This window comes from Echinops telfairi, unplaced genomic scaffold (assembly GCF_000313985.2).
Source record: "Echinops telfairi isolate 266 unplaced genomic scaffold, ASM31398v2 ScPeMD7_7474;HRSCAF=8512, whole genome shotgun sequence".
Lineage (NCBI taxonomy): Eukaryota > Metazoa > Chordata > Mammalia > Afrosoricida > Tenrecidae > Echinops > Echinops telfairi.
The window spans coordinates 3097177-3112239 of NW_022111378.1; the positions used below are offsets into that span (position 1 = coordinate 3097177).

The window sequence follows — 15063 nt, forward strand, 5'->3', positions numbered from 1 at the left end:
TTGTAGCAGAATACTTAACCATTTGTATCAACCAGGGATTCCTGACTGATACTCAATTCTGTGAGAGTCATAGATTGCACATTTTCTAGCTCCCCCACCCCCACTAAGGTTCATGGCAATGTGACCTTACTTATTCTCTCAGGATGGCAGTTCCTCTTCTATAAAATGGATATAATTATGCCAACTATACAAAATGGTTAAAATGGTAAATATCAAAGGGAGTTTTGTTCATCTGCTCCCAAAGTGAAGAAAAATAACTGGTATGCTTTTTATCAACTTTGGAAGCACATGTTTGCTATGGTCAGCTTGAAAATGCTGACTATATGTATACCCCTTGGGTGTACTTTGAATGAACTCTGGAGATAGATAAATATCTCCTAATGCATCAATAACCAAAAAGAAAAGGCTTGTTTACTTCTGAGTAGGAGATGGCCAAGTATGTCATAGGGATGACCATAGGAGTCACTGGTTCTTGATTGGCTGTGTAGTAGAATCTCCTGGGAAGCCTTTCATAATCTCAAAACACAGGCTTCAGTTTAGACTCATTATATTTGAGTTACTCTGAGTAGGGGCCCAGGCACTGGTAAAGTTAAAGCTTACAGGGGCAAGGTGCAGGAAATATTGATAACTGGCTACATGTTAGAGGAATCCTTTGGACGTAGTGGTTACACATTGGACTGCTAACTGCAAGGTCAGCAGTTTGAACCCATTAGCTGCTAAATGGAAGAAAATTAAGTGTCTCTGTTTTCGTAAAAATGTACAATCTCAGATACTCAAAAGGGAAGTTCTAGTCTGATAGGTGTGCTGAGTCAGGCTTGACTCCATTGTAGGGGTGGGGAGGCTGGATTATATGTGAAGATACTGGTGCTGGAGTGTCATAAAAGTAGATGTTCAGATAGACCAGTGGTTCTTCTTACCTGGGACAGCTCTAAGGGGCAACATACTTCTTTTTCTTTTCTTTATTTTTTAATAGCATTCAGTCAGATACATTTGAGGCCAGAGGAATTTATAGCATGCTAGTTTTAAAACTTTATCTGCAACACACTTTGCAGTAGAAGGGATTCTAGATTTGAAACTTTTTGTATTAGTCTGGGTTGACAAGAGAAACAAATTCATAGACACTCGTATGTGTGTAATAGAGAATTTTACATCAAAGTGTAATTGTATATTAAGAAAACATCCCAGCCCAGTCCAGATCAAGTCCATACTATGTGTCCGATACCAGTCTATAATTTCCTCTTCAGACTCACGCAACACATGCAATGACACCGAATGCAGGAAGATCACAGGACAGTGGGTGGAAAGTCTTGTGGATGCGGTGGCATTGGGTCTCCATGTAGCGTGTCAGCAGGAAAGCAAGCAGAGTGTCTGTGTGGATCTGGCCTCCAGTGAGCTATTTATCTCCGTGGCACCTCCAAATGAGGTCATCAAGCTGTGACCTGGTTGACAGGCTAAACTCTACCCCTTCACTCTTAATAGTTGCCACCAGATTATGTAACTACCACACTTTTGTACCTAAATCAGGGCACCCTGGTGGTGTGGTGGGTTAAACCTTGGGCTGCTAGTGGCTCAAACCCACTAGCAACTTCCAGGGCGAAAGACAGGGCTTTCCGCTTCCACCAGCCCTGGAGAGCAGTTTTATTCTGTCCTGTGAGTTACTACGAATCAGGATCAATGGGCAGCAGTGGGTTTGCTCTTCCTAGTTAGTCACCTGAGTCATTGAGGGCCATATACAGAGGTCAGTCAAACATATTGATGTTTTTAGGGAGCCACGATAGGGATATTGGCATCCTGGCTCTTGTTTTATAACATAAGGGCTTACAAGTTACATGGGAAATTAATATCTTTGGGTTATTATTAGGTAGAAATGAAAAAAAAAACATATCTGTTACAGAAGGAAATAGAAGTGTGGGTGGAGAGGATAAAGTAAAAAAAAGAGAGAGAAAAGCAAAAACAATCCATTTTGAGACTTACTCTTGAGACAATGCCTACACAAATATCCATTGTGTTGTTTAGGACACATTTCATGCTGTTTTATGAGTAAGTGCTTATTGAATGATGTGTCTCTCCACATCAAGTTCCATTAAAGAGGTTTGCCTATGCTGCTATTTTGGTCCTTTGGGCTTCTAGGCACTTAGCTCAGTGCCTCAGAAGGATTCATTGAGTGAATAAGTGAATGAGCCAATATGACCACAGACTCAGCACCCTTCTCAAATTAGTTACCTCTTTTACACCCTAACTGAGAGGTGTGTATGGTCTCATCATTAGGTATCACAAGGAAATTAGCTTTATTTTAGAAGTCGAAGTCATTTCTTCTAAACTTCACTGAATTTAAGAATTGGTTCTGAAAATCTAGATTTTAAAACTAAAAATAAGTATTTGATACATGGATATGGTTATAAATGTATCTTTATACCGAAATGTACAAATTCTAGGATCATAGTTAAGAGCCTGCCAATAGACATCTTACTTTTGTCCTTGAACCTGGATATTATAGAACTTGAGAGCTTTTGCAGCTTCTCATAAAAATTGGATAATTGTTGCTTGGTCTATACCCTTAGGTGAACATAGTGGGAGGGAAATAGCATCTTCAAAAGTGTCCCGTTAGGATGGAGGTCGTGTTTTCTAAATATCATCATCTTAAGAACTGTTCAGCTGTGTACAATAGTTGTCCCAGTTCCCCACATGATTACCCTTTCATAGATTTACAAATCGGTTCCATATTTTTCCTTATTAAAATGTTTCAGTCGTCATCTTTGCACAATATATTCACAGTACCTTGACAATCTTATGATGAACTCTAGATTTTAAGTGAAATCATTGGGCCAAATAGATTGAGAGGTTCTCAAAAATTTCAAACCCACCAACTCTTCACAGGGAGAAAGGGGAGGAGAGGGTCTGCATCTTTGACTAGTTGCAGTCCACAAACTTGGTAGAGGGCTGCTATGAGTCAGAATCAACTCCATGGCAACGGATTCTATTTTGTTTGGGTTTTTGTTTTAGTCTTTTGATGACAGTTGGTCCGTGGTCCACAAAACAGCCAGGATTTTTCATTTATACCGAGTTGTGAAAAGTCCTGACCATTGTATTCATAAATATAAATGGAAAAAACAGAGAGTATTTCATAGATTGCAGTCATGGTACCACAACATTGTGACTGTATGAAGTAGCAGTGACTATTCTATTTCAACATGGTTAAAAAACTAATTTTACATTATGTAAACTTTATCTCAACTATTTCAAAAGTCTAGTCATGTATATTTTATTGTGGAAATCTTGTAAAGTACAGAAAAATGTAAAGAAAAATATAAATGTACATATAATTCTAAAACTTTAAGGTAATTACTATTATATTTTTCTATTCATATATATGCCTCTTTTAATTTATATTTATACTTACATTAACACAGAACAGTTATTTGCTAATGCTGAGATAGGCTATTTATGTCATTTTTATGTCTATTACATTTTCACTAGGCATTATCACCATTTCCCATATGATTTAATATTCTATACTTAGGTAATTTTTACAAGTTGATTATAATTCCAATATATGGAACTACTTATTTCATTAATCTCCTACATTTAGACACTTCCATTGCTTCCAAATTTTTACTTTTGTAAATCATCCTGTAAGCAATGTCTCTGTATATACATTTCTCTTCTCTTTTATAGTAATATCCCTAGAAAAAAAAGTCTCATAATGTAATCACCAGACAAAAATACAGCTTGTGCTCATTAGATGATTTGTTAAGACTCGAATTCAGGCTTTGCATTTACAAATTATTTCAAATGTATTGCTTTTACTTATGTTGCTCCTTTGTTTTATCTTGTTGATTTTTTTATGCAATATATTTTCACTGATGCTACTTCACATTTTCCCCTATTTCAAGCGTTGCACTATCTTTTAACCAGGGCATTTTACCCGCCCCACCCCACCCCACCCCTGCAGAAAGAGTCCAGTTTTAATCGTCTTAGTTACCTAGTGCTGCTACGACACAAACACACAAGTGGATATTCTTAAAGAACTACAAGCCAAAGCCCCTGCATTCTCACGGTTCTGTAGGCTGCAAATCCACATCAGGCTGCAGAGGGCATCAATCCCTTTCTTGCCAATGAAAAGCAGAAAAATGAACAAGAGCATGTTGCCGTTAAGTCAACGTGACTAAGAGCAACCCTTTGGGCAGAGTAGAATTGCCCTATAGGGTTTCTGAGGCTGTGATCTTATGGCAGCAGACTGCCCCATCCTCTCCTGAGCGGTGGCTGGTGAGTTTGAAGCACAAACCTTTCAGTTAGCAGCCAAGCATTTTGATAACTGCTGCACCAGAGCCCCTTGCTTGTCTGTAGTCTGGGAACTCCTTGCTTCCTTTTCATTCCTTCAGTTATCAGTGATCCTCGTGCGACACTTGTCTTCCCAGGTATGTGTCTCTGTCTCTACTCTGGTGTTTTTGTGAATTTATAAGTGATCAAGTTTAGGATGCATTGATATGATCTTATTTAAAAATATTAAACTTTTCAAACAGGATCACATATACATGCACACTTCTCATATTGTGCATATTGTGTTAGTCTGGGTAGACTAGAGAAACAAATTCATGGACACTGATATGTGCATAAGAGAGAGTTTTATATAAAGGGTAATTGTGCATTAGAAAAGTATCCCAGCCCAATCCAGTTGAAGCCCATAAGTCCAATATTAGCCCATAAGTCTGATACCAATCTATAAAGTCCTCTTCCTACTCACGAAGCACATGCAATGATGCTGAATGCAGGATGATCACAGGCCAGTGGGTAGAAAGTTGTTGCATCCAGTGGTGGTGTAAGCATCTCAGCACTAACAGGGGTTCCACGTGGCTTTTCCAGTTCCCAGGGCATGGGGGTCTATCAGCGTAGTGCCATGTGTCTTGTCAGGTCTTGTCAGTAGAGCATCATCTCAGGGAGTGCACACAGAGAGAGAAGTGTCTCCCCTCGCCAAGGAGGAAAATACAGCAGTCCCCACAGCTCTCAAGAGAAGGCCATGCCCACGAAGAGTTCTCATTGGCTATCTCTGGATTGACAGGCTAGATTCCACCCCTATACTCTTAATCCTCAAATTGACACTGGATTATGTAATTACCATACATATGCTCCTATAAATATGTGTGCCTGTATGTACACAACTCAGTGCCATTGGGTCATTCCTGCCTTATAGCCACCCTGCAGGACAAAGTAGAATTGCCTCTATGAGTTTCTAAGACTGTAACTCTTTACCAGAGTAGAAAGCCTCATCTTTCTCCCAAGGAATGGCTGGTGGTTTCAAACTGCTAACCTTGTAATTAGCAGGCCAACTGTGGTCTAGTATATTCCAACTTACAGCGCACATGTAGGATAGAATTGAATTGCCCGTCAGGGTTTGGAAGTCTGTAATCTTTACCGACGGAGACTGCCTGAACTTCTCTCAGAGAAGGACCGGTGAGTTCTGGACACTAGGGTTTGCTTAGCAGAAAAGTGTTGTGACCATGGCACTACCAGGATTCATGTGTGTACATTTAAATATCTATACATTTCTATTATTCATTCAGTTATTCATAATTACTGACAGGCGTGGGCAGTGGGAAAGGAGAAAACAATCCATAACACATTGACAAATTTCCTCACAGTTATTTACTCAGTACTACCTTTCCCCCCAGGTATTGAAAATCACAATTTTCATGATCTATTATCACTTACCTATAATTACTCTCCACTCATTTCCCATGAGGAAGACCTAACTGTCTGAGGCTGGATCCACAGGAATGTCACGTTACGTGCACACTGACGATGATATTGCCCTCCTCTTCCAGGTATGCATCAAGGCGTGTGAGAAAGCAAATCTATGAAAGGATTTAAATCTGAACATAATTATGTAAATGATAAATATTATTTATCATAAAGTATAATTAACAGTTGTCAAGCAGATTTTTTTTCTGCCAGTCAAAGTGCCACATACCTTTCAAATTGAATGCCATATTTTATACCTTGTAATTAATAATATTTAGATGGGAGAAATGTGGTATTTGCAGCTTTTTTTATCAATGCCCAGATATTTCCAGGCAAACAACTTGGTCAAATCAATGGAAGCTTACATAAGCAAGTGATGATCGCCTCTTGCCATCCAATTTATCACTAAGTGGTTTTTCTTTGGATAGCAATCATTGAAAGGTTATAATTGTAGCCTTCTGCTGTATTTACTGTTAGAAAATTTTCCCTTAAATGGAGCATGCTGTGCTAATAAGTAGTGGGTTTGTGAGCACTTGTTTGTCAATCACAATTATTCAGCCCCCCCCCATATTTGAGTTGGTGCATAAAATGGCAGTTAGGATTTTTAAAATTATTTTTCCTATTTGCATCTTTGCCTAGGAAACTTGATGAAGTGCTAGTTAGGGACTTTCACTACTTGGCCTTTGTGAGCAATTGAGTAAACTGAGTCTGGCACCAAAAAATTGTCTGCTTCAAAAAATTGGAAAGGGAGTGTGATGTCTGCAGGATTATCAATCTCTTCCATTTGATGTGATATCAGTTTTATAGCACATGTTTATGTGTCAATAAAAATAAAAGCCAAAGCCTTCCACGTTATTTTGGGGGGAATCAGGAAATATGTCATATCATCTATATAAAAGATTATGTGTCTGATTGGCAAGAAGGTCAGTATGGATCATCTATAACACCTAGAGTTTATTCTACTTACTTTGTGTCCATTTCTACTCTATTTAGAACTTTGACTTCCTGGCCACCTCCCCTATCTTAAGAATCAGTTGCTCAACTTAGAACCTGCTTTGGAAGATTTGCTAGAACAAAGGGCTTGTTTGTGCAAGAGGGGATTAGTCTTTTATAAACCACACAAAATAAACTGAGAACCAGGTAAGCTAATGAAAGTGTTTGTGAGCAAAATGAGTAATGCCCTCCGCTGCTAACTGAAATGTTAGAGGTTTGAGTCCACTGAGAATTGCCTTGGAAGAAAGACCTGGAGGTCAAATACTGAACAATCAGATATGGGAAACCCTAGGGCGCATGGTTCTGCTCTGACGCACACGGGGCTACCATGAGTTAGGGCAACTTGACAGCAAATGGTACTAGTAACAATATGAAGTTGGCACACAAGACTCCGTACTGTATATCACCGGCAGCTTTTCTTCCCTCCGGAGGGGAGGGATATGTATTGATCTATAAACAAATGTGTCCCGAGAGAAGTACAGCCAGAGTGCTCCACAGAAGCAAGGCTGGCAAGGCTTCATCTCACATATTTTGGACATGTTATCAGGAGAAACCAGTCTTTGGAGAAGACCATGCCTGGTGAATTAGGTGGTCGGCAAAAGAGAGAAACGCCCTCAGTGAGATGGATTAAGGGAGTGGCTGCAATAATCAGCTCAAATGTAATCATTGTGAGGCTGATGCAGGACCTAGGGTTGCTTTGAGTTGGGATCAACTTGGCAGCACTTAACAAAACCAACAAGCATGCCTGAGAAAAACTGATGGAGGATGTGGATGAAGTCTTTGGCGATGATGCCTGCCAACCGAAGTTCAAAAGACGTGCCCTAAACCTTACACACGACATCAGTGAAGAGGAGGGAAACGTTGATTAGGGTCATAATTAGCTGGTCATACACACTGCTAAGGTGTTTGCTGTTTGAGTGGTTTGTGGGCTGGTGGAAGATGTGAACCCAAGATCCTTCCAGCACACACCACAAACAAACAAACAAACAAACAAACAAACAACTATCACTGTGTTGGTGAAGCTTCATCGCGACCCTGTGGGGCAGGGCAGAACAGTCCCCGTGAGTTTCTGACACTGTAATTCTTTACAGAAGTAGAAATCTCCTTCTTTCTCCCCTTTCCTACATGGAAGGGAATAACCCTTTCTCCCCAATAGAGGAACGCCTGTTATATCTTCCTTTGGTCACTCACACAAAGCACCCCACAAATGTGGTGAATGGAATAGTCACTTGCCTTTCCTTCACTCGTTATAGTGTGTGGCTGTAGGGAGAAATAAAACTAAGTGTGTAGGCAAATAAAAGGTCGTGCAAATTATGTGAGCTCTGCACTGAGGTCAATCTCTCTCAAAATCTCAGCTTTACTGTGTCAGTCCAGTTTGACAAGAGAAATAAATCCAGAGACATTCGTATGTACAACAAAGAACTTTATATCAATGAGTAATTGTCTACGAAGAAACACCCCAGCCCAGTCCAGATCAAGTCCATAAGTCCAATGCTAGTTCTTAAATTCATCTTTGGACTCACGCAGCACATGCAATGATGCAAAAATCAGGAATCTCACAAAGTCTTGTGGATCCAGTGGTGGCGGAAGCATCTCCAGGGCTCTCTCAGGTCTAAGTGTGGCACCACGTGTCTTGTCAACAGGAAGGTGAAAGCAGAGGGAGAGGAGAGAGGGCAGCTGCCAGAGAGCCATTGATCTAAGGTGCCCTCCAATCAAGCTGCGACCTGTTTGACAGGCTAAACTCGACCCACATATTCCTATGTGGCTCCTATGGCAGCCATGGTGATACAAAGAAACCTATCGCACACACCACTGACTTAGTTCCTTAAATCCTCTAAACTGCAGTCGCCTTGTCTACTAGAATGAGCAGGTACATTTTTTGTGATGGGAAAAAAATCCTTGTTGCCATTTTCCTGGTCTTTGTTTCTCACCAATACAGTTTCCATTTTCTTAAAATTTATTTTTTCATTAGCTCCTGGGATCATTGTGGAGCATCCAAGGGAGCCTAGTAAGATGATTATTTTGCAATTCTCAAAATCACTTGGCCTGCACTTCTGAGCAAACCTCTCTGCCTTAAACAGAACTGGCTCTTCATGTCTCTTCCGAATGTAGTTTTGACTGTGCCTTTTAGTCAGAGCGTATTGCTGAAAGAACTTGTCTGCAGCACCTACTGTTTGCAGAGACATGTATCCACACCCTTTAGAATAAGCCCGTGGATGTATGAGCAGGAAGCCTTGTTGACTTACTTACCCTTTATACTGTGTTACTTTTTGCTTCTAAATCTAAACAATGCAGTAGAATACTTCCGAGTCTAAATCTCACTAAAGTATAAATGTTATCATTTTTACTTATATGTGCAGATTGTCCAATGCAGATGGGGATGATCATTGTAGACTAAGTGACTGGCTTGCTGGGGTTCTGGTCTCAGCAAGAGAACAAGAGAGGGAGTCAGCATAGCTGATGGCTGGCTATTTCTAAGAGTATGTGGTGTAGGTCAAAAGGGTAATTTCTTACTACTTGTGTCATTTGAAATGGTCTTTTTTGCATGAGTGTAAGGATAGTTTTATTTTATCATTTTTTCAACAGTTTTATTGGCACATAATTTACATGTCATACAATTCAATAGTTCAATATACAGTACAATCATTACCACATCAATTTTAGAACATTCTACCCCCACCCCACCCAAGGTTAAATCGCCTTAAAAATGAGTTTGCAATCACAATCAGTTCTAGGGTTTCCTAAGGATAGAGTTTTTCTATTCTTTTGATAACATAGTAACTGGGCTATAAGTAAAACAACAACAATAATCATCATCATCATCATCATCAATGTAGCCATTAAAGGACAGCTCATGTGGTTCTCACTTTTAGGAATAATCTCAAACGCTAACTCCTATAAATTACTGGGATTCCCCACACTTCTCCATTGTTATTACTTTCACCACCACCATCCTTATTAATGCTAATATCTATTGAACTCCTGTGAAGAGCGGTCTTCATCTCCCTTTTCTTTACTCATGATTTTAAATATATAACTCAATTAATGAAAGCTTTTGTAGCTCTCAAACAAACGTCAAGTCCCCCGTTCGTTAGGTTAAAAAGTATATTAACCACTTTAATCGGGAAGAGGGCAATGCTATCATCTTGCGTGTCCCTTTTGAGTAATTGGTGGAGGCTGCTGGAAGTGCTCTGCTACGAAAGATCTCGGGGTGCTCTGTAGCCTCAACGGAAAAGGACAGCAAGGTCAACTAGCAATCTCTGCCCTGGTTGAGAGGAGGCGCAATAGTGAGAGGAGAGAGGGTTATGTTTTATTTTCCATCAGGTTGGCAGACACGGCTACTTTCCAGATACTCGATACATTCAGTAATTGTTCTGACCCAATGGCCTTGATTCTTGGTTTATTTGCAAAGAGCTAATAGGGTTCATGTGCATGCGCCTCTTTGGGAATTTGAAAGAGAAAATGGCTCAGAAATCCTACACATTTTAGGGAAATATCAGATATAATGGAATGATTTAGAAGGAGGATTACCTGATCTTTTCAGGTTTATTCATATGATTTGAGTATAATAAAGGGGAGTGGTTACCAGTATAGCAAGGTATATTAATGATTAAAAATGATTTTAAATACTCTACTAACTTTCTTAAAGCTTCAATAATGACGTGTTTTGTATTCTATTCATTGGTGCAAGAAGTAACATGTATTCCTGCAATTACCTGTTTAATTCCTGCTGAGTTTTCCTTGTCTCAGAAACTTCATACATTACCATGTATAGAGTAGGCCTCTGAAAGATCTGTTAATGTCCTAACCCTTAATACTTACAAATATGACCATATTCACAAATAGGGTCTTTGAAGGTGCTAATAGTTAAAATAACATAAGGTCATATTGGAGTTGGGTGAGCCTTAATCCAATTGAAGTAGTGTCCCTAGAAAAGAAGTGATAAAGCATGGAGCAAAGAGATGGGTGAAACCTTCATTTATAAAGCAAGGAATACCCGAGACGACTAGACGCAGAATGAAGCCATAAAGGATCTTCTCGTTGTAGAGATCATGGCTCTAACAACACCCTGGATTTAGACCCCCAGCTTTCAGAACTAGGAGACAAGACATCGATGTACTTATACATCACCCCAAACCCAAACCTCCCTGCTGTCGAGTTGACTTGGACTCAGGAGAATGCCACATGGTTTACTTGCAGAGGGACTGTTATGTTCAAACCTCCAACTTTTTGATTCCTAGCTGAGCACTTAACCAGTATTCTACCAGGGGTCCTATTAATTATCCAGTTAATGATATCTTGTTATAGCAACTATGAAACTAATACACACAAACACACTGTTCCCTTAGCCTGGAACCTCTCCTCCCCGGTCTCAACCACAATGGTAGTTTTAGGTAGATCGTCCTAGTTTGCTCCGGTTATTCTAAAGCACTCACACTATCTTTTTTACACTATTGAACTTATCCATATTTGTAATTAGTGCTTTGCAAGTTTGCTTCTATATTTATTATCTCCCTCATTGAATTGTAAACTTTATAAATTCAAGAATCTCTCAGTTTCTCTCTCTCTTCCATCTCTTTGGACCCAGCACACACTTCTGGAGGAGTAGACATTTAATATATATTTGTTGAAACAATGGATGCACTAAACTTTGGGGGATTCAAAGTTAATGAAACAGGGTCTGGCTTCATGGAACTAATATTCCAGTGAAGAAGAAAGTCGATTAAGTAAATAATTATGATGCAATGTGATAAAAGCAATAAAGGTATAAAGTAACAATGCTGGTTGGATAGGGGACAGGTTTGGGAGAATCTTCCCAGAGGTGATGTTAAGATTGATTTTGAAGAATAAAAAGTGAAAATGGGCCTCCATAAAATCACTACTAAGAAAAGTCTAACACAGCAACTTGTGTCATCTATCTGGATGCGTGTTCTTCCACTAAAATATTTTATTATGATCCGCCGTCGGCCCCGGGAGCGACAGGGTGGCACCGAGGGCCCTCTGCAGCCTACCGGCATTGCGGCCCAGGTGCTGCAGCCTGAGGCCAGGGTCCGACTGGCAATTCAGCCCAGTGGCAGCCAGATGTGGAATGGGCGGAAAAGTTTGCAGGGGCTGTTCATGTACCCTACCAAGGAAACAGCCCACTGGAAGCCTCCACCCTGGAATGATGTGGACCCTCCCAAGGACAAATTGGTGTCGAACCTGACCCTGAACTTTGGGCCTCTGCACCCCACCTCCCACGGAGTCCTGCGACTCCTGATGGAACTGAGCAGGGAGATGGTGCGCAAGTGTGACCCTCACATTGGCCTGCTGCAGCGCCTCACCGAGTAGCTCATGAAGTACAAGACCTATCTGCAGGCCCTTCCAGACTTCGATCGGCTGGACTATGTGTCCATGATGTGTAATGAACAGGCCTATTCACTGGTTGTGGAGAAGTTGCTCAACATCCAGCCTCCACCACGGGCTCAGTGGATCCGAGTGCTGTTTGGAGAAATCACACGGCTTCTGGATCACCTCATGGCGGTGACCACACACGCCCTGGACATTGGGGCCACGATCCCTTTCTTCTGGATGTTTGAAGAAAGGGAGAAGATGTTTTGAGTTCTATGAGCGAGTGTCCGTAGCCTGAGTGCACGCTGCTTACGTCAGGCCAGGAGGCGTGTACCAGTACCTACCCCTCGGGCTCATGGATGACATCTATGAGTTTTCTGAGAACTTCCTATCCGGATTGATGAGGTGGAGGAGATGCTGACCAACAACAGGATCTGGCGATATCGCACAGTGGACATCAGGGTTGTAACAGCAGAGGATGCCCTTAACTATGGTTTCAGTGGGGTGATGCTCCGGGGCTCCGGTATCCAGTGAGTCCTTCAGAAGGCATAGCCCTATGATGTGTATGACCAGGTGGAGTTTGATGTTCCCATTGGCTCCCAAGGGGACTGCTACGATCGGTACCTGTGTTGGGTGGAGGAGATGCGCCAGTCCCTTTGGATCATCCTACAGTTTTTTAACAAGATACCTCCTGGGGAGATCAAGGTTGATGACGCCAAAAGTGTCTCCTCTAAAGCGATCCGAGGGGAAGACTTCCATGGAGTCGCTGATTCACCATTTTAAGCTGCACACCGAGGGCTACCAGGTTCCTCCAGGGGCCACTTACACTGCCATTGAGGCTCCTAAGGGCGAGTTTGGTGTATACCTGGTGTCTGATGGCAGCAGCCGCTCGTATTGATGCAAGATCAAGGCGCCTGGTTTTGCCCACTTGGCTGGTTTGGAAAAGATGTCCAAGGGACACATGCTGGTAGATGGTGTCATCATAGGTACCCAAGACATTGTGTTTGGAGAAGTAGATCGGTGAACAGGGGTGACCTCTGTCCTCAGCTTCCTCAGTGACATGCATCGCTACTGGAAATGGTGTGTGTGTAAGCATGGATGTGTCTGTACACACATGTACACTTGGCTGTCAGGCTTGCTGGGTGTGTACATGAAAAGGAAAGAGTATTTTTATTATGAATCATATTACGAGATACAAATATATGCCAATAATGTTGTACCAAAAGCATTTAAAAAGAATATGGTAGTTTATTTCCTACAGAGGGTACACAACTAGGCCATTTCCTCAAGAATATTCATTAGTTAACCCTTTCTTATGTTCATTACTTGAAACATTCACTGCTTGTTCTGACCCAATAGCCTGGTGGTGATTCTTAGTTCATTTGCAAAGGGTTAATAGGGATTATTTGCATATGGCTCTTCTGAAATTTGAAACAGAAAATGGGTAAAGAGTCTTTACACATTCAGGGCATGCCAGCTATAATGGACTAATTAGAGAAATTATTGTCTTTAAATATTTAATTATATTATTTACATATAATGAAGTTTTTAAAATCCAGTATAGCAAGAGATATTTAAGATAAAAAATGCTCTTAAGTATCTCACTAACCTTTTTACAACTTCAGTAATAAAATGTTAGTTTTTAAATTCATAGGTATATAACATATATACCACATGATTTCCAATTGATCTTTTTAAACAAAGATGGAGTGTGTTTTTCCAATGATTTATATATGTACACATATTATTATTATTATTGAACATATATGAAACAATGCATTGACTATTTCAACAGTTTTACATGAATAATGCAGTGACACATTTCATTTCTTGTGTTGTGTGAACATGTGGTGAATGAAGTCAACTTACTTGGACTGCATTTTCTAGCTATTTCTTTGAAATCCATGCCAAATCCTTGGGTGGAATCGTAACATTTGGGGGCGTGAAACACTCATAGAGACTAGTGGGCATAAAAAGGAGGCCTACAAGGTGCAGAAAAATGAATATCCAGAATCTTCAAGGAAGAGGAGTCACTAGAGCTTGGCAGACATCCCTGCCTGAAGTGGGAATGGCAGGAGAGGCCATGCCACATGGGTACCCGAGAGGAAGGCCAGGAATTGAGACAGAGCAGGGCAGTGCTGAGACTGGAAGACTGGGAGGCAGAACCATGCGAGGCTTCCCGAATGACAGAGGCAGCTGGCAAGGGACCACGTGGTCAGAGGCTGAAAATCAGAATGAGACTGGTGTGCTGGATAAGGAGAGGTGGTGCTCTAATGTCTGTTTTCTGATCCTGGTTGGTGGTAACTTACTCATGTTCCTGATAAGCCCCGTAGTTGTTGAGTGCGATGTGTGAGTTCTGTGTGGCTATTGCAACAAATTCTTGAAGTCAGCAGAAAAGTAGAGAGCCTGTAAGGAACAGTTGGTCTTAGAAGAAGGTAAAGCTAGCCACTGACCGCACTTCTGGCCTCTACTTCCATGCAGCCCCCCCTTGGGCTCCTGTGGAGATGGATTCTCTTTCCTTTTTGGGTAGTCAGAGAAAGTCAAGAGTGGCCTGTCCACCACTTTCTCAGACCATCACCACTGCTCAGAAGGTGGTTGGAGCCCTAGTGGTATAGTGGCTACGTGTTGGGCTGTGATCAGCATGGTTGGCAGGTCAAAACCACCAGCAGCTCCTCGGGAAGAAGACTGGGCTCTCTGCTCTTGAAAACAGTTAGAGTCTCAGAAACCCATAGGAGGTCGAAATGAGTTAGCATTGACTCAATGACGGTGAATTGACAGAAGGTAGAATTTTATTGCTGTTGGTTTTGGTTGTTGTTGTTTTTAATTAGATAGAAAGGAAAGAGCAGAGGGATGAGGAAAGGGGAAATCTTTAAATCACATTTACACTATGTTTGAGTTTATGAAATACAGGAAGAACAGCTGACAGGTGACAGTCATGAGAAAGGAAAAGCTCTCCATAATGACATTGTGGCACTTGAGAGAGCTGTGCTGCATCCTGGA

At 41.1% G+C, this 15063-nt stretch overlaps 1 protein-coding gene and 1 pseudogene across 3 annotated transcripts in view; both read left to right on the forward strand.

Annotated features, from left to right (window-relative positions):
- Positions 1–13139, forward strand: part of LOC101646102 — a 50171-nt pseudogene extending 37032 nt beyond the window's left edge.
- GRM7 (glutamate metabotropic receptor 7) overlaps positions 1–15063 on the forward strand; it is a 1182365-nt gene that overhangs the window by 75942 nt on the left and 1091360 nt on the right. The gene's annotated exons all lie outside the window — the stretch shown is intronic.